The sequence below is a fragment of the Sardina pilchardus genome, chromosome 16 (genome assembly GCF_963854185.1).
Source record: "Sardina pilchardus chromosome 16, fSarPil1.1, whole genome shotgun sequence".
NCBI classification, from domain to species: Eukaryota; Metazoa; Chordata; class Actinopteri; order Clupeiformes; family Clupeidae; genus Sardina; species Sardina pilchardus.
Genome location: NC_085009.1, coordinates 28,648,214 through 28,669,024, shown reverse-complemented (window position 1 = coordinate 28,669,024; position 20,811 = coordinate 28,648,214). Strand labels below are relative to the sequence as shown.

Below are 20,811 nucleotides of genomic sequence, written 5' to 3'. Positions count from 1 at the left end.
ATCACGAACGAAACCAATGTGTTTAATCTCTAACTAGCACTCCAAGAGCGCAGACCTTCACCAAGCGCCTCCTGGATTCCAAATGGTGATCCTGATCACTCTCAAAATTTAATTGTTTCTTCCCAGTTAAGAAACAAGTTCTCTTGCTAACAAACAAACAGACAGACAGACAAAACCCCGATGAAAACATAACCTCCTTAATTGACGGAGGTAATGAGACAGTTGCACTTAATCTTATCAAAAGTGGAAACTTGAAACGTCATAATGAAACAAAGCATGTTCACGTCGAGCAGAATTATGCATAAACCTTTTATTTACTGCCTTTTAATTTAGCCTACTTCTTTTTCAAATTTTGGAAATACACTGTTCCGGACCCTTACATATCACAAATTTGGTGAGTGGACCTTTTGAGTTTCTAATTGAGTACCCCTGGTCTACATACTAAACTGGACAATGATAAGGACTAGATGACCAACAGCCAGTGCAGAGTGTAGCAATACTACTGCAGAGGTGAGGTGGACATCCCGGGATCAGAAAGTAGTCCTGCCAAATATTTGCTCCAACCATTTAGTAATGAAGCTGGGTATGGGTAAAGAATAAAACTGTATCTCTACCAAACACATCTGTTATAAGTACCAATCCGTCAAAGTTTACAAAACACATCTGATACGATAACCAATCCATTAAAGTTTACAAAATACATCTGGTATAAGTACCGATCCGTTAAAGTTTACCAAACACATCTGGTACGAGTATCAATCCGTTAAAGTTTACAAAACACATCTGATACGATAACCAATCCGTTAAAGTTTACCAAACACATCTGGTACAAGTATCAATCCGTTAAAGTTTACCAAATACATCTGGTACGTGTACCAATCCGTCAAAGTTTACAAAACACATCTGGTACGATAACCAATCCGTTAAAGTTTACAAAAGCTTTGTTTCTATGTGCCCTATATCAACAGTTACAGCTTTTTGAAGATTGTGACAACTGGAGTGTCAGGCATTAGGATTTTGTGCTCAGGAAGCTTTTAAAACATGTTTTTCTGTAACTCAGTAACCATGAAAAGCAGTATTTCCCCCCTCCCTCAGTGGCATTAAGCCCAATATGGAAATAATTCTCCAAAAGCAAGCATCTTGGTTGGACACTTGATTGAGCACATTTCATTTGAAAATATTCCTGCAAGATTAGGAGATATTCTCGGGTTAAAATGTGTAACTCCGATATGGTAACGATATGATGCACAACACCACAGTCACAACATCGTTCTGTCTTTGACTGAGATGTTCTGAACAGCACCATATTACTCCATCATCAACTGTACATATACACTGCACACACCCATACTGCTCTGTTAACACTACTGTTAACACTACTAATCCTACAGTATACTCCATAGTCAAGTGTATCTGTGGTCATATCACACATAGCCATATCTATACTGCTCTGATAACACTATACACTGCTAATCCTTACTGTGTAGACTATACTCCATAGTCAAGTGTACATATCATAACTATAGTCATATCACACATATTTATACTGCTCTGATAACACTATAGGCCTACACTGCTAATCCTTACTGTAGACTATACTCCATAGTCAAGTGTATCTGTGGTCATATCACACATAGCCATATACTGCTCTGATAACACTACTGTTAACACTGTTAATCCTTACTGTAGACTATGCTCCATAGTCAAGTGTATCTGTGGTCATATCTCACATATAGCCATATTTATACTGCTCTGATAACACTACTGTTAACACTGTTAATCCTTACTGTAGACTATAGGCTACTCCATAGTCAGCTGCACATATACTGTATACTGCTCTTATAACACTACTGTTAACACTGTTAATCCTTACTGTAGAGACTATACTCCATAGTCAACTGTACATAACATAACTATAGTCATCATATCACACATATTTATACTGCTCTGATAACACTACTGTTAACACTGCTAATCCTTACTGTAGACTATACTCCATAGTCAGCTGCACATATCTGAGGTCATATCGCATATTATACTGCTCTTATAATGCTGCTATACACGCATATCATTACTGCACTTAGACCAGCCTGATCTCAAAACGTATTTAGTACATATGTGTACGAAAACACAGTACACGTTAATTCGTAAAGCCGTTTACTAAAGTAGCCGAGCGGTCGGTTTTGAGGGGGATCGGTTTTTGTAATTTCCCAGCCCAGTGACGGGTGATGTTATCTTAACTTGGTAATTTCAGTAAGGCATTTAAATGATTCAAAGGCTATTTTCAAACAACATTTAGGCTACAAACCATCAGAACGGAACACAATTTAGTTGAGCAGCCTGATCTCACCAAAAAAGGAGTAAAATGACACGCCGGTTTCTTAAATTGGCGTGTTATTTGACGCATTTCATGCTTTTGGCGTACAATGTCACGCTCTTAAGCGCCCACATAGCCTACTTCCAATGTATAGGGAAACAGCGTGTCTGTCCATTTACGCCAGGCAAAATGCTATAAGTTTTAGGGATTTTCATGTGTCCAACGAAGCTTTCTCTCGAAACCTTTTAATGTTAGTGAACGGTTGAATGTCAGGGTGGGGTAAGCCCATCGGACATTTATTTGCATGTTTCATTTAATCAATAATAAACCTTTACTTATGTAATTCCTGTACACCTGTCAATCTTGATGTGCCAACAATGACATTTTGATCGATTGCACATGTCTAGTGGCAAAATTTGTCATTCGCTCCAGCTGATTGCTGTCATGTGACACACGCAACCACAAGAAAACGGAAGCGAGAACGAGCCATGTGGGATAAGTTGTTAAGCGATGTAAATGTAGTAAATAATAATGTTGTTGTTGTTGTTGTTTCGAAGAAATAAAGGCATACTTGTCTCCTGACCGACCAAAGCTCCTTGTTAATGCTGTAAAACGACTAGAATCACGCGAATTTAGTGCAATTTCTTATTACAACAATGTCTTGAGTGTAAAAGGCGTGGGCATACATGATAATTAGCCAAATAAATCATTGTTCACGACACTTTATGGTTAAATGATCGAAATGAGTGCGATGGCGATATAATCCTACTTTTCCATTAGTTGACATGGTCTTTGACATTAAATTAAGCTGGTCAGTTTCATGTAATAAGCTGTATTTGTGAGTCTGGGTAATTCATGTGACCAAAAATGTTGTTAGGCTAACGTTTTTCTGGAAAAAAAAAGCAGGACAACATCATTCCCATCTCCAAAATATAGCATTTTTGCAGTATAGGCTACAATGCAGTTTTTAATGTCCAACGTGCTATGTATTTTCCTGCATAAGAACTACTCCTGCAAAACAGTGTTTACACTGGAAGTTGTGGAGTTGAGAAGCCTATTCTAGTATTTGAATGACAGTTTTACTCTTTTCTCACCTATACTAAATGTCTATGAATTGCAGTGATAAAATTGACAGGTGCAATGTTTTCTAGACATATCTTTGTCTTTTTTTGTTTTAATTTCATTATGTTTTCACAGATCCTTGCTCCTGATATCCTGAAGTATGGCTTGCATTTCATTATATGACTCCAACAGTACACTCACAGAAAGGAGTAAACAAGGCCTTTGTTTATCCTTGTTTGGCTACTCATTTGTCTACTTCCTGAAGAGGCTGAAGCATGCTGGCATTGACACCTCAGTCCTTGCTTCCATTAACAGTTGTGTTATGGAGCATATCGTCATATCATGGTCTACTGCAACGGCAATTGGCAGGTATTTTACATCACTTTTACATTACTTTTACTGTCATACCGTATTTAGAAAATAGTCATGATCCCCCATTCAAAAAAGAAAAACTTTACTTTGTTGATATCAAAACTTACACCTGGCTTGACATAGTTGGATTGGCGTTAGTGAAACGAGTTGCGCAAGGATGACCAGACAACACTATTCACTTTATCACTTATCTTAGATGTCTTAATTCTGCTTTTGTGAAACCCCTCTGCTGTTGTGGTCTGTTGTTGTTGTTGTTGTTCTGTGCTGCATGTGTTGTTGTTGTGTGCGCTGGTAGTAACGTTGTTGTGTGTTGTTTTGGTGGGCTGATGGTTGTTGTAGACTGTTTTTGAAAAAGAACACTAACTGTAGGCATATAAATGCTCTTGGATGGGGATATTTGTTGTTGTGTGATCGTTGTTGTTTTTGTGTGATCATTGTTGTTGTTGTTGTGTGATCGTTGTTGTTGTTGTTGTTGTGTGATTGTTGTTGTTCTGTGATCGTTGTTGTTGTGTGATCGTTGTTGTGTCATCATTGTTGCTGTTATGTGATCATTGTTGTTGTTGTTGTGTGATCCTTGGGCCTATTGCACAAAACTAGGATAAGGGATTAACCCGGGATATCTTGGTTATCCTGGCTCAATTTATCCGTGATCCAGTTGCACAAAAGCGGGATAGGGGGCAGCAGGATATGTTATGGTATAAGTTACCATGGCGATTTATTCTGTGGAGCTAGCCTGCTCCTGACCAGGCTAACATCCAAGATAAGTTTATTCTAATGGTAATTACATTATCTGATTGGTTCAGCTAGCTGTCATTCAAATGAGACCTCCACGTGATTTTTTTTAAAGAGCTGTAGATTCCATTTATATATTATTTGCTACATGCATTTACTCGCAAAACACAGCAGAATGTCTGCCTAATACCATATGGATGTCATTTAAATTATGGTGGCCTTATAATTAATAACATAGCCTACTCGTTGTTTGCTTCTTTTTTGACAGATGTTTGATGAATAGGCTGCTGTAGGCTAGTTGATTGGAAGTGGAGGGGACATTTTTCGAAGGTGTTTTCAACTAATTCGGCTTTTAAGACAAATTAAGATACTTTGTGCATCTTTGCGGTGGCAAAGCGCTTCCTTAATGACGTTGCGTGCCGAGACAAGGAAGCTCTCACATGTGGGTGCATACGTACATTTGCATTCAGTTGATCTGCCACACCTACTCCCGCTATGTAACAGAAATAATCATGATCCCCCATTCAAAAAAGTAAAACTTTACCTCGTTGTTAGTCTATATCAAAAGCGGATGTTCACTTTGTGTGCATGACGCTATTTTTCGCGTCTTTTTTATTCCAACCGCGATTATTTGGGGGAGAAACGAGAACGCGCACATACACCGAATAACTTACACCTGGCTTGATGAATCCGTGTCTGCTCATCCTGGATTGGTCTTTGTGCAACCAATTCAGCCGGTATGCTCTTGTTTAGGATTCAGTGATCGCGGCTCAGTAACTTATCCCGGATGTCTTAATTCTGCTTTTGTGCAACGGGCCCCTTGTTGTTGTGTGATTGTTGTTGTTGTGTGATCCTTGTTGTTGTGTGATTGTTGTTGTTGTTGTTTTTTGTGATTGTTGTTGTTGTGTGATTGTTGTTGTTGTTGTGTGATCGTTGTTGTTGTTGTTGTGTGATTGTTGTTGTGTGATTGTTGTTGTTGTGTGATTGTTGTTGTTGTGTGATTGTTGTTGTTGATGTGTGATCATGTTGTTGTTGTTGTTGTGTGATCGTGTGATTGTTGTTGTTGTGTGATGTGTGATCGTTGTTGTTGTTGTGTGATAGTTGTTTGGTTGTGTGATAGTTGTTTGTCATCATTGTTGTTGTGTGATTGTTGTGTGAAAGTTTGGTTGTGTGATAGTTGTTTGTCATCATTGTTGTTGTGTGATCGTTGTTGTTGTTGTGTGATTGTTGTTATTGTGGGATCCTTGTTGTTGTGTGATTGTTGTTGTTTTGTGATTGTTGTTGTTATTGTTGTTGTGTGATCGTTGTTGTTGTTGTTGTGTGATTGCTGTTGTTGTGTGATCGTTGTTGTTGTGCGATCGTTTTTGTTGATGTGTGATCGTGTTGTTGTTGTTGTGTGATTGTGTGATTGTTGTTGTTGTGTGATGTGTGATTGTTGTTGTTGTTGTTGTTGTGTGATAGTTGTTTGGTTGTGTGATAGTTGTTTGTCATCATTGTTGTTGTGTGATCATCGTTGTTGTTGTGTGATCGTTGTTGTTGTTGTTGTGTGATTGTTGTTGTGTGATCGTTGTTGTTGTGTGATCATTGTTGTTGTGTGATCGTTGTTGTTGTTGTGTGATCGTTGCTGTAGTAGTGCTTCAGTGACGGTCTTTTCATGTTCTGTGTGTTTTGTTTCCCTCTGTTTGCAGGCAGTGTGCTGTGAGGACTGCTGCCCTGATTCATACAGAAGAAGTTCCAAGCCTGCAAGTAAGTTCACTCACTTATTAGCGAGGTTAACGAGGTATGTTGCGCTCAAAGCCAGGATATGCTGTGACACGAAAGTGGCTCTGTTTAGCGTTGCGATATCACCATGGTATCTTATGCTCACAACTAAACCTGGTCATAGTTTATATACAATTCTGCAAAATATTTACACTTAACACGCATTCACCGCATGGGCTATTTTTTGACAGCACTGTTCCCCATTCTTATTTATCACAGTGGTATTTCCCCGCACTGTGATCTGACTGTTTTACTCCTCATAGGAGTTCATTATCATGACTTGTTCGAAATGGGCAAAATATACAGCTCTCGCTCGTGGATTCTCCATGTTGTAAAGGTGATTGAACTGTCGCTAAATGCCCCGGACAACGGACAACTGGTGCGGACAACCTGTGGGGTATCCTACGAAGCAAGTTAGACAAATCTAGGTTATCTAGACATATCGAGGCTGCACAAAGCCTTAACTCGGGTATTAAGTTAAGTGATCCTACGACAGCGGTATGTGATAAATTTGTCAAACTAGGCTTTCAGCTCAGATCTGTGCGCGTTCTCGTGGTTGGGGTGATTTTGACCAATCGGGAAACACGGAGACGCACAAGACAGCCTAGGTTTAAAAACGATTACTTCCGCATTTATGAGCGGTAGCGAAATCTAGGGTGGTCTTTTTTAGTGTCTAACCTATAACATCAAAAAATCGATGGTCATCAGATATTGTATGGTATGCATGTCCATGGTAGCGATTCGGTATCTGCATGCGCAACATAGTTAAAAGCGGCTTCGAGTTTCAAAATGTTTGAAGAGGCGGAGCTGCTCCAGTAGATTCTCACACGTGAGATGACTTCGTTTTTCAAGATAATTGATTGGTCAGTAGTCAGTAGGATTAGTCAGAGGGCGGTGATTTTTCACGATTTGAGTTATAAGTTAGCACATAACCTGCTCCCGACCAGGTTTGGTTGCGAGCATAAGATACCATGGTGATACAGTGACGCTAAAACAAATCCACTTTCGTATGACAGCATACCCTGGCTTTGAGCGCAACATACCTCGCCAAGCCACTAATCGAGCTTCGTAGGACACCCCACAGGTTTGACAAATTCAACCCGTCAGTGAGCTTTGTGATACCACTCATCTCTGATTGCGACTTTTGTATTTGTCGATCCAGGTTATGTTCAGCGAGATTCATAGTATACCCCACTGGTAGAGACACACATACATACACTCATACACGTAGAATCGCATATAGCATTATATTATGCGTGCATGTATTTGTGTCTGTAGCTGTTTAGTTTATCCCCTCCTTTCATGTGTTGATGTAGTGGGCTCCATCAACTGTCCAGGGTGAAGTCGGTCTGTACTGATTGCACTACCTTCTACTTGATGATGTCTGGTAGCCGTGGCTACTGCCCTCAACCTGGTGTAAGTGTTTGTGTGTTTTGAATGTAATTTTTTTGTTCCATAGTGAGGGCTGTAGGGTATGTTATTGAGCATGCTCTAATTTGTTTGTCATATATGTGCTATTTAATGCATTACTCCAGAAAGTAATCATGATCATTACAGTTACTTAAATAGTCCTCTTTATTAGAAGATTTTAAAAGCAAGTTTCTTTGAAAACAGAACAAAGTACACATCTGCATTACTTCTAAAGCCCAATTCACACCAAAGAAGAGTTGCAGCGGTGTGAATTAGAGGTTGCATGGAGTTGCAAGCTGTTGCAAGCCGTCTCAAAGCATTCAACATGTTTAGTTGCAGTTGCAAGGTTTTAGAACTTCACCGCTCGGCTCGGCTTGGCTCGTCGCGAATCTTTGGTCTAAACCCTGCTTAACTATTGCACCTGACTTGTAGGCTGCTAGTGTGGGTTTGCTTTTATTTGTCACACAAAACTGAGTAGTTTGCATTGATTATATTCATGGACAGGGTCAATTGTAATATATGCATTTTCTCTTTTACAGACACTTGACATTTACTGCCAAAAGGTACCATCAGAGCACCTCTCTGCAGGACATCTATACCAGAAGAGTACAGAGGCCCAAAATATTTCAAAATACATTTCACACCCTGACCATGGACTGTTTAAACCACTGAGGTCAAGCAGACGTCTCTGTTCCCACATGGCTAGAACAGACTGAGAAGGAGTTTCTTTCCTGAAGCCATCTGCATCCCGATCACACATAACTCTTTAAACTACATTATATAGACTTGCCATACTGCACTTACACACACTGCTCTGTTTACCACCTGAAAAGATTGTTGGTGCAATGTCTCAGGTTTTGTTCAAATCATGTCTACTGTATATCAAGGATGGTTCCCCAAATCAACGCCTGTTCGCCAGGCTCATTTTCTGCAAGGCCCTTGATTTGGGGAAAAGTGTGAAAACCAGTGACATTAAGGGTATGAACTTCTTTTTGTACACATTTACATACTATGGGTTATTAATGTTGTGCCAATATTTTAGCTCTCCATATATAATGTTGACACAAAAATATGTTTACAAGGCCCATAGTATCACCAGTTTTTCACCTTGTTCCTTATCTAGGGCCTCATATAAAATTAATGGGTATGCACTACAAACAACGGTCCAGTCATACTGAGAACATGTCTGTCTTTCATCTTCCACCAAGTTTGGACAAGCTAGGAACAATATTTTTTAAATATATCAATGCCTAAAGATGGCCTCCAAGATAAGGAATTTCTGAGAGTGAAAATGATACAAAATCAAGGGTTAAAAGGGGTATGGAATTATAAAATTGAGCAAAAATATTTTACAGGTCTTGGTTTTGGGACTTAAAGGTAGTCAAGAGCAAAATCTGAGACGGTGCAGCAACTGTTTTCCTGGATTTTATCTGACTTGAAACAGAATGACCACCCTTCCCTATCGTTAAATTACATGTATTTCTAAATCCTTCTTTCTTTATCCTGTACACCTCTGCACAGGCAAGTTGAGAAGCTGAATGCCAGTTCTCTATGTATTTTACAATGATATCTCTGTATCTGACAATTCCTTGAATCCTTGACAGAAGGCTCAATTTTGTATTGTGATATTTTGTGATGTCTACAGAAATAAAAAATACTTGTTACCGACTTGTGTTGTTTTTAATTTTTTTACATCATTTTGGCATCATTTGCAACTCATGGACATGTACACATTGGGTTGGCATTTCTAAGTATAGTGTTGTAGACTGATTCAATTTGGCATGTAACATCCTTGGATAACAAAATATGTGTGTGGAATGGAATCATCAACCCTCACATATTCACAGACTATAGTACTCCCTTCAAATCCTTTTTTTCCATCTTTAGCTCCGCCTCCTGGAAACACAGAAGTAGCTAAGCCTCAAATGTGACAAACTATTTTGTTTTTACCCCCTTATCCAGCAAGCCCACAGCATGGCAAAGCTTAGTGTTATAGTGACGCCCCCTGGCAACCATCCCTATTACCCTAGCAACGCCCTAGCAACCACCTTTTCAACGTCAACGTAGCAACCAGCATAGCAGCCAACATGATTACCACCATAGCAGGAACCAGCATAGCAACCGCATTATTTTGCACAGCAACCACCATACGTAGCGTAGCAACGCCCTAGCAATCATCTCAATGACCCTAGCAATGTCCTAGCAACCATCTTAACTACCCTAGCAACAACCTAGCAACCAGCTCTACATTGTCAACCTAGCAACCACTAAAGCAACCAACATGATTACCTAGCAACCACCATAGCAACCACTTTATTTATGCATTTTGGCCTATTGGATGTTGCGTTAATGCAGATAACTTTTGATCTGTGTGCCTGATTTTCAAAAATAAGGTACTGTTGCGACCCTTTTGGTGATCTGCACCTGATGAAGCCCACTCTTGCAATTCCTCAGATACCATTCTAGTTGATTATAACTGGTGTAACCTTATCAAGGCCTGTCTAACTATGCAAATCAAGGACATCTATACCTAGGGTTGGTATTTGTAACTTGTATACCCCTTAGACTGATTAAATTTGGCATGTGACATCTGTATATGACACTAAATATGAGTGTGTGATAAAATCACACATCACATATTCACAGACTCTATAGCGCCCCCTAGAAATCCAATATTTCCTATATTTGGCTCCGCCTCCTGGCAACACACAAGCCACTAGCTGTCTCAAATTTGACATACTAGTTTGTTATCATCCCCTGTACCAAAATATGTGCCACATGCTGGCACTATCTTGAGTTAACTGGTGTAATCCTATCAAGGCCTGTCTGACCTATGCAAATTATGACCATCTACACCTAGGGTTAGAATTTCTAACTTACATACCTCATAGACAGACTAAATTTGGCATGTGACATCTATGTATGACATAAAATATATGTGTGAAGTAAAACCACACCTCACATATTCACAGACTCTATAGCGCCCCCTAGAAATCTAGATTTTCCAATCTTTGGCTCCGCCTCCTGTCAACACACAAGCAGCTGGAGGTCTCAAATTTGACTAACAAGTTTGTTATCACTCCCTGAATCAAAATATGTGCCACATGTCAACATTTCATGAAACAATGAGTGTGACACTTACTTAGGCCTATCTGGCCAATATGGGTGTCTGAATTGTAGTTTCTGAGTATGTCCAGAGCATCAAACTTGCCAAGGCAGGTAAGGTCAGTGAAATTGGGTTTATTTCAACACAGCATACCTCTGTGTATCATAATCAATCAAAATATGGATGTTTTAATGGTTTGGGTATGATTTAAGAACTTTTGTGTATCAACTTATGTGAAAAATATGCTCTCTAACGTCAATTTCTAAAGCTGTCTTGTGGATCAGAATTCCCACAGCATATAAGATCAGTGAAATTGGGTTCATTTCAGTACAGCACACCTCTGTGTATCATAATCAATCAAAATATGGATGTTTTAATGGTTTGGGTATGATTTAAGAACTTTTGTGTATCGACTTATGTGAAAAATATGCTCTCTGAACGTCAGTTTCTGAAGATGTCTTCTGGATCAAAATTCCCACTGCACATAAGATCAGTGAAATTGAGTTTATTTCAGTACAGCACACCTCTGTGTATCATAATCAATCAAAATATGGATGTTTTAATGGTTTGGGTATGATTTAAGAACTTTTGTGTATCAACTTATGTGAAAAATATGCTCTCTAACGTCAATTTCTAAAGCTGTCTTGTGGATCAGAATTCCCACAGCATATAAGATGAGTGAAATTGGGTTCATTTCAGTACAACACACCTCTGTGTATCATAATCAATCAAAATATGGATGTTTTAATGGTTTGGGTATGATTTAAGAACTTTTGTGTATCAACTTATGTGACAAATATGCTCTCTGAACATCAGTTTCTGAAGATGTCTTCTGGATCAAAATTCCCACTGCCCATAAGATCTGTGAAATTCAGTTTATTTCAGTACAGCACACCTCTGTGTATCATAATCAATCAAAATATGGATGTTTTAATGGTTTGGGTATGATTTAAGAACTTTTGTGTATCAACTTATGTGAAAAATATGCTCTCTAACGTCAATTTCTAAAGCTGTCTTGTGGATCAGAATTCCCACAGCATATAAGATGAGTGAAATTGGGTTCATTTCAGTACAACACACCTCTGTGTATCATAATCAATCAAAATATGGATGTTTTAATGGTTTGGGTATGATTTAAGAACTTTTGTGTATCAACTTATGTGACAAATATGCTCTCTGAACATCAGTTTCTGAAGATGTCTTCTGGATCAAAATTCCCACTGCGCATAAGATCTGTGAAATTCAGTTTATTTCAGTACAGCACACCTCTGTGTATCATAATCAATCAAAATATGGATGTTTTAATGGTTTGAGTATGATTTAAAAACTTTTATTTATCAACGTATGTCAAAAATATGCCCTCTAAACATCAGTTTCTGAAGATGGTTCATCAACTTGTGTGCATGCAAAACTGTCTGAAAACTCAACCGAATAGCTGTCTAGATGGTACTTTTTAAGGCAGTCACGTATGTCAAAACTGACCGGCAAATCATGTTTATTTATCACAAAACATGTGAAATGAGAAACAGGCACAAAATGGGTGTTATGAGGTGGTTGGTTCGATTCATCAACTTGTGCGCATGCAAAACTGTCTGACGATATAGCCAGAGTGCAGTCTATATGAACATAACTGTAACCCTAAGGTGCAATCAAGGCCTGCCTGTCTATGCAAATCATGAACATGTATGTTTACTAAGACATAGCCTACAGCATTCAGATGAACTTGTGTATCTTTTACAACATGTACACATTGGTCCGAACAGCTCTGGATCGAGCATAGTTGACGGTGCAATTCCAGACCGTACTTCCCGACCTGAAATGTTGTGGGAAGGGCTAAGTTTGGCTGGCACCCAGGTGAAATGAATGTAAGAATAAAAACTGAAATGACAAATGAATTAAATTAATGCCTTTATTTTAATTGCATTGCAGTATAAGTAAATTGTAGAGACACTCAAGTAAGGTGCATATTTATACAGTATATATGAAACATAAAAGCACAACTTCCCACTCTGATTTCATGTATTCATTGTTATCCTTCTTTATAATCTGCCGCTGCTGCTGATGGCGTTTATAGTGCTGGTGGTCCTGCTCCTGCTGCTGCTGCTGCTTCTGTTGTTGGTGCTGCTCCTGCTGCTGCTGCCTCAACAAACAGCTGATCATTGACATGACTCCTTAGGCCACCAAGGCAGCCTGTATTCCTCAGCATATTTGGGCCTTGATAAACCCTGAATTAGTGTTGAGGTAGAAAGGTGTTAAAGTGTAATCAGACACAGTAGTCTGCATCATTTCTTTACATTTCATTTCTTTACATCTAAAGACAAACATACCACTTGACATGTGTCTATTTATGTAGAGGTTAACCAGCTCGGTCATCCGCTCCTCTGTCCAAAAGGCTTCAAGATGGTTTGGACCTAAATAAACGGTAACAGAAAAAATGCCATTACCATTCTGTTTGTGTCAATATAATTTCTATCATAACTCAGGGCCATACTAAAATAACTGTTTTCTGAAAGCTTGTCAGTTATAGATGCGATTTAACATACATTAGAACATATCCCACCTTCCTGCAACCTTTGGACAACATAAATCTATACATCATTCTATTCTGCATACTGGCGAACGAGGTACACATATGATACGATTTGAGGTCCACCTCAAAGGCAGAGCAATTTCACCTAACCAAACCATATATTTTCTGAAAGCTTGTCAGTTATAGATGTGATTTAACATACATTACAACATATCCCACCTTCCTGCAACCTTTGGACAACATAAATCTATACATCATTCTATTCTGCATACTGGCGAACGAGGTACACATATGATACGATTTGAGGTCCACCTCAAAGGCAGAGCAATTTCACCTAACCAAACCATATATTTTCTGAAAGCTTGTCAGTTATAGATGTGATTTAACATACATTAGAACATATCCCACCTTCCTGCAACCTTTGCACAACATAAATCTATACATGACTCTATTCTGCATACTGACAAACGAGGTACACATATGATACGATTTGAGGTCCAACTCAAAGGCAGAGCAATTTCACCTAACCAAACCATATATTTTCTGGAAGCTTGTCAGTTATAGATGTGATTTAACATACATTACAACATATCCCACCTTCCTGCAACCTTTGCACAACATAAATCTATACATGACTCTATTCTGCATACTGACGAACGAGGTACACATATGATACGATTTGAGGTCCAACTCAAAGGCAGAGCAATTTCACCTAACCAAACCATATATTTTCTGAAAGCTCGTCAGTTATAGATGTGATTTAACATACATTAGAACATATCCCACCTTCCTGCAACCTTTGCACAACATAAATCTATACATGACTCTATTCTGCATACTGACGAACGAGGTACACATATGATACGATTTGAGGTCCAACTCAAAGGCAGAGCAATTTCACCTAACCAAACCATATATTTTCTGAAAGCTTGTCAGTTATAGATGTGATTTAACATACATTACAACATATCCCACCTTCCTGCAACCTTTGCACAACATAAATCTATACATGACTCTATTCTGCATACTGACGAACGAGGTACACATATGATACGATTTGAGGTCCAACTCAAAGGCAGAGCAATTTCACCTAACCAAACCATATATTTTCTGAAAGCTTGTCAGTTATAGATGTGATTTAACATACATTACAACATATCCCACCTTCCTGCAACCTTTGGACAACATAAATCTATACATCATTCTATTCTGCATACTGGCGAACGAGGTACACATATGATACGATTTGAGGTCCACCTCAAAGGCAGAGCAATTTCACCTAACCAAACCATATATTTTCTGAAAGCTTGTCAGTTATAGATGTGATTTAACATACATTACAACATATCCCACCTTCCTGCAACCTTTGCACAACATAAATCTATACATGACTCTATTCTGCATACTGACAAACGAGGTACACATATGATACGATTTGAGGTCCAACTCAAAGGCAGAGCAATTTCACCTAACCAAAGCATATATTTTCTGAAAGCTTGTCAGTTATAGATGTGATTTAACATACATTACAACATATCCCACCTTCCTGCAACCTTTGCACAACATAAATCTATACATGACTCTATTCTGCATATTGACGAACGAGGTACACATATGATACGATTTGAGGTCCACCTCAAAGGCAGAGCAATTTCACCTAACCAAACCATATATTTTCTGAAAGCTTGTCAGTTATAGATGTGATTTAACATACATTACAACATATCCCACCTTCCTGCAACCTTTGCACAACATAAATCTATACATGACTCTATTCTGCATATTGACGAACGAGGTACACATATGATACGATTTGAGGTCCACCTCAAAGGCAGAGCAATTTCACCTAACCAAACCATATATTTTCTGAAAGCTTGTCAGTTATAGATGTGATTTAACATACATTACAACATATCCCACCTTCCTGCAACCTTTGCACAACATAAATCTATACATGACTCTATTCTGCATACTGACGAACGAGGTACACATATGATACGATTTGAGGTCCAACTCAAAGGCAGAGCAATTTCACCTAACCAAACCATATATTTTCTGAAAGCTTGTCAGTTATAGATGTGATTTAACATACATTACAACATATCCCACCTTCCTGCAACCTTTGCACAACATAAATCTATACATGACTCTATTCTGCATACTGACAAACGAGGTACACATATGATACGATTTGAGGTCCAACTCAAAGGCAGAGCAATTTCACCTAACCAAAGCATATATTTTCTGAAAGCTTGTCAGTTATAGATGTGATTTAACATACATTACAACATATCCCACCTTCCTGCAACCTTTGCACAACATAAATCTATACATGACTCTATTCTGCATACTGACGAACGAAGTACACATATGATACGATTTGAGGTCCAACTCAAAGGCAGAGCAATTTCACCTAACCAAACCATATATTTTCTGAAAGCTTGTCAGTTATAGATGTGATTTAACATACATTACAACATATCCCACCTTCCTGCAACCTTTGGACAACATAAATCTATACATCATTCTATTCTGCATACTGGCGAACGAGGTACACATATGATACGATTTGAGGTCCACCTCAAAGGCAGAGCAATTTCACCTAACCAAACCATACATTTTCTGAAAGCTTGTCAGTTATAGATGTGATTTAACATACATTACAACATATCCTACCTTCCTGCAACCTTTGCACAACATAAATCTATACATGACTCTATTCTGCATATTGACGAACGAGGTACACATATGATACGATTTGAGGTCCACCTCAAAGGCAGAGCAATTTCACCTAACCAAACCATATATTTTCTGAAAGCTTGTCAGTTATAGATGTGATTTAACATACATTACAACATATCCCACCTTCCTGCAACCTTTGCACAACATAAATCTATACATGACTCTATTCTGCATACTGACGAACGAGGTACACATATGATACGATTTGAGGTCCAACTCAAAGGCAGAGCAATTTCACCTAACCAAACCATATATTTTCTGAAAGCTTGTCAGTTATAGATGTGATTTAACATACATTACAACATATCCCACCTTCCTGCAACCTTTGCACAACATAAATCTATACATGACTCTATTCTGCATACTGACGAACGAGGTACACATATGATACGATTTGAGGTCCAACTCAAAGGCAGAGCAATTTCACCTAACCAAACCATATATTTTCTGAAAGCTTGTCAGTTATAGATGTGATTTAACATACATTTAAGCAATATAGCACGAGTGGGAGTGGGTTGTTGCTGGATATTCCCACGGGTGTTGTTCGGCCGTAGCCTCGAGGCCGGAGGCCGAGTGGCGCAGGCAACAACACCCGTGGGAATATCCAGCAACAACCCACGACCACGAGTGCTATATTGCTTTTATACAACAATTCTACCACTTGTTTTTTGCGCTAATTCCCCATTATAATGTAAACGTTTAGATCGCTAAAACTGTCTTGTTTGTAGAACTACTTCTCTCCGCCACAAATTTCTATTACTTGCAGGACAAACTGCCGTTACTAGTTCTAAATGGATGGTTGCTATGGCCAAAGGCCAGTCGTTAGTTCTAAAAGCACGTTGCTATGGCCAAAAGCCAGTCGTTAGTTCTATCTCTCCCGTTGTCAAGCAATAAACGTTAGCTCGCATTGCGTCTGGTTAGGACATGTTTTTAGCTTTGAAACATCACTATTTTACTTAGCCTACATGCCATCCAACTAGCTAATATCCACCTCCGTCATATTCTACGTTCTGAGCGTCTGTATTTCAGCTTGGATGCAACGTTACAGTTCGTTTTACACTTCACAACTTGACATTGTATCGCGGAGTGATTTATTATTAGCTGTGAAAAGTCCGAGTGGATTATCGTGGGATATTTCAACTCATGGAACGTCTCTCGGCCAATCAGAAACAAAGAAACAGCTTCTTAGAACCCAATTGTTGTATAATACAACATATCCCACCTTCCTGCAACCTTTGGACAACATAAATCTATACATCATTCTATTCTGCATACTGGCGAACGAGGTACACATATGATACGATTTGAGGTCCACCTCAAAGGCAGAGCAATTTCACCTAACCAAACCATATATTTTCTGAAAGCTTGTCAGTTATAGATGTGATTTAACATACATTACAACATATCCCACCTTCCTGCAACCTTTGCACAACATAAATCTATACATGACTCTATTCTGCATACTGACGAACGAGGTGCACATATGATACGATTTGAGGTCCAACTCAAAGGCAGAGCAATTTCACCTAACCAAACCATATATTTTCTGAAAGCTTGTCAGTTATAGATGTGATTTAACATACATTACAACATATCCTACCTTCCTGCAACCTTTGCACAACATAAATCTATACATGACTCTATTCTGCATACTGCGGAACGAGGTACACATATGATACGATTTGAGGTCCAACTCAAAGGCAGAGCAATTTCACCTAACCAAACCATATATTTTCTGAAAGCTTGTCAGTTATAGATGTGATTTAACATACATTACAACATATCCCACCTTCCTGCAACCTTTGGACAACATAAATCTATACATCATTCTATTCTGCATACTGGCGAACGAGGTGCACATATGATACGATTTGAGGTCCACCTCAAAGGCAGAGCAATTTCACCTAACCAAACCATATATTTTCTGAAAGCTTGTCAGTTATAGATGTGATTTAACATACATTAGAACATATCCCACCTTCCTGCAACCTTTGCACAACATAAATCTATACATGACTCTATTCTGCATACTGACGAACGAGGTACACATATGATACGATTTGAGGTCCAACTCAAAGGCAAAGCCATTTCACCTAACCAAACCATATATTTTCTGAAAGCTTGTCAGTTATAGATGTGATTTAACATACATTAGAACATATCCCACCTTCCTGCAACCTTTGGACAACATAAATCTATACATGGTTCTATTTTGTATATTTGTTGAAAGGCAAAGCAAATTCACAGAAAATGTATGGCTCAGGAAGGACATGCCGTAATTCCTATGAATTGACATCTAGGGGCTATAGGCTTTCAGAAAATATATGGTATAGGTGGTCAATTCAGCTGACCCTTAATAGTATAGGCCAAAATTTATCAACTGTACAGTAGGTTTCCCAATCTACAATATGGGCCTATATTTAGTGTAGCAACAACCATATGTACCATAGCCAAACCACAGTAAAGGTTAGGTAAAAGTGATGCAAAATACCTACCAATTGTCTTCCGTATCCACCTGCTGCAGTAGACCATGATGTGAGGATGCGCTCCATAACACAGCTGTTAATGGAAGCAAGAACTGAGGTGTCGAGGCTAGCATGCTCCTCTTCAGGAAGTAGACAAATGAGTAGCCAAACAAGGACAAACAAGGGTTTGTTGCTAGTTATCTTGTAGTATGACACTGCTCTCCTTTCTGTGAGTGTTCTGTTGGAGTCATACAGGACAGTATCATCAGGATATCAGGAGCAAGAATCTGTGAAAACATGATGAAATGAAAACAAAAAAGACATAAAGATTTGTCTAGAAAACATTGCAGGACCATAATCCTTAAACAACACATCAGGACACCTTCCTTTCCTTTTTCATTTTCATCACTACTGCAATTCATAGACATTGTATAGGTGAGACAAGGGTAAAACTGCTGTGGGTATTTATTCAAATACTGGAGTAGCCTATTGTAGTTCTTATGCAGGAAAATAATACAGTACCGGTAGGCTACTTTGGACATTAAAAACTGCATTGTACTATTTGGTATGCTGAAGAAATGCACTATTTAAAAATAATAATAATAATAATAAAACATTATTTAAAAACAAAATCAAAACAACAACAACATTATTACATGTTTACCCCACATGGCTTGCTCTCACTCTATGATGCATTTCCGTTTTTTGTGTGTGGCTGTCACATGACAGCAACCCACTGATCTATAAAATATACAAACATAAAGTGTTCTTTAAGTGATCAGTGCAGTAACCCATCACCCTCTTATATTCTTCTTCCTTTCCCGAGCGTTCGCCGCCTAATCTGCAGTTTAGATTCGATTGCACATGCCTGTCTGATAACTTTATCATTATCACTCGCTTTATGTATGGCAACATTGAATAAACGACGTGGTATATAATTTTGTATTGTCAATATAGCTCAATAACATACCACATGCAATTAAAATGGCCATAATGGCCATATCAATGCAAGATGTATGCGAAAATTACATATGTTTCTTATTGCAAGCTATAGCATTAGCTGTTATTATTAGGGTATAACATTCTAGCTGGCTATCGACAAGATCACAGAGAAAAGCATATAGATGTGCAGCCGTAGCCAACTAGCCTACTTGTCACAATATAATATAAGAGCTGAGATGTTCATACACATTATTACCACGCAAATCTTGTCTGCTGTCACATGCAAGATGCAACCAACTCACCTTGCTGTCGTTTTCTTTTCGGACTTCGTTTCAATCCTTAGCTGCTCGGATATTTTCGTTTTGATTCGGCTGTTAACGTGTGGCAGCTGGGATGCGTTGTTCTCCATGGCCAAACAGCGTACAGTAAGACGCTAAAAGCCTTAAATGTGTAAAATGCATAAAATGCATGGTAAAATGGCACGCAAATAGCGTAAGTGGCGTACAATCTTACGCCAAGCCGTGAGATCACGTGACACCTCGCTGTGCTAACAATGTGCTAACAAATCTGACGGAGAAACACCTTCGCAATCATAAACTAGGATAACTCATGACTCATGCTTTCATTTAAGACGAGAAAACTGTGATATAATTTATCAACGTTTCAAAATTGTGGTCATTCATGACATGGAATACAGTAAATTATCCACTGTCGATACAATTAAATCAATAGTAAATTTCGTTTGAACCCAGCATCCAATATGGCTGAAAGATCATCGGAGAATGGGGGCGTGGTTCACAATGCATTAAATCGTACAGCCTTGTACGATCTATCGTGACACGAATTTTCGTACATGGTTATACTACCTTGACTTTGAGATCACGTTGCTTAGACATAGGCTACTTAGCTGTATGCATTTGTCTATACTGTAAATGCTGCACTATCAGATCCAGATTGCTTTTAGGTCTATGATCAGATCACACTGCACTACCTACATCATTCCTTCAAATGAACTCTGCACTTTAGGCCCACGTGCGTTTATTTCACTTCAGGTTAGATGCTGCTTTTAGTTGTTCTCTGTTGTCTCAGCACAATGACAATAAAGCTAACTTAATTTCATCAAACATGCACATACACAACAAAACAAGATAATGGGTCGTTTCGATTATTAATAAAGTAGGCTACTAACTAATACATTGGAGAGCGCACATGCTGACGCTAGCGAAAAAAGAAAAAAAACATCTTATCTGCATTATACATTTGATGTACACAATACATTTGATGTGTTCGTGCATCATTTGAGGCCCATATTCCCACCAAATGTAAAAAAAAAAAACACACAGGGCAGTAGTTTTCCATCATCTTACATAAA

General features: G+C 38.6%; 1 protein-coding gene and 1 long non-coding RNA gene across 4 annotated transcripts in view; both read right to left on the bottom strand.

The window, feature by feature from the left end:
• The window catches only part of LOC134059795 (ribonuclease inhibitor-like), a 58,011-nt gene that overhangs the window by 12,833 nt on the left and 24,367 nt on the right, over nt 1-20,811 (bottom strand). The window lies entirely within an intron of this gene.
• Nucleotides 12,680-20,306, bottom strand: LOC134060039 (uncharacterized). 3 transcript variants are annotated; one of them, XR_009935122.1, is made up of 5 exons: nt 19,742-20,306; nt 19,162-19,238; nt 18,528-18,735; nt 13,088-13,171; nt 12,680-12,985 (listed from the first exon to the last, which is right to left on the bottom strand). It is a non-coding gene; the product is annotated as an uncharacterized LOC134060039 (long non-coding RNA). The 3 variants fall into 3 exon arrangements; XR_009935121.1 differs by having other exon boundaries at nt 18,528-18,784; nt 19,742-20,305; XR_009935120.1 differs by lacking the exon at nt 19,162-19,238 and having other exon boundaries at nt 18,528-18,784; nt 19,742-20,297.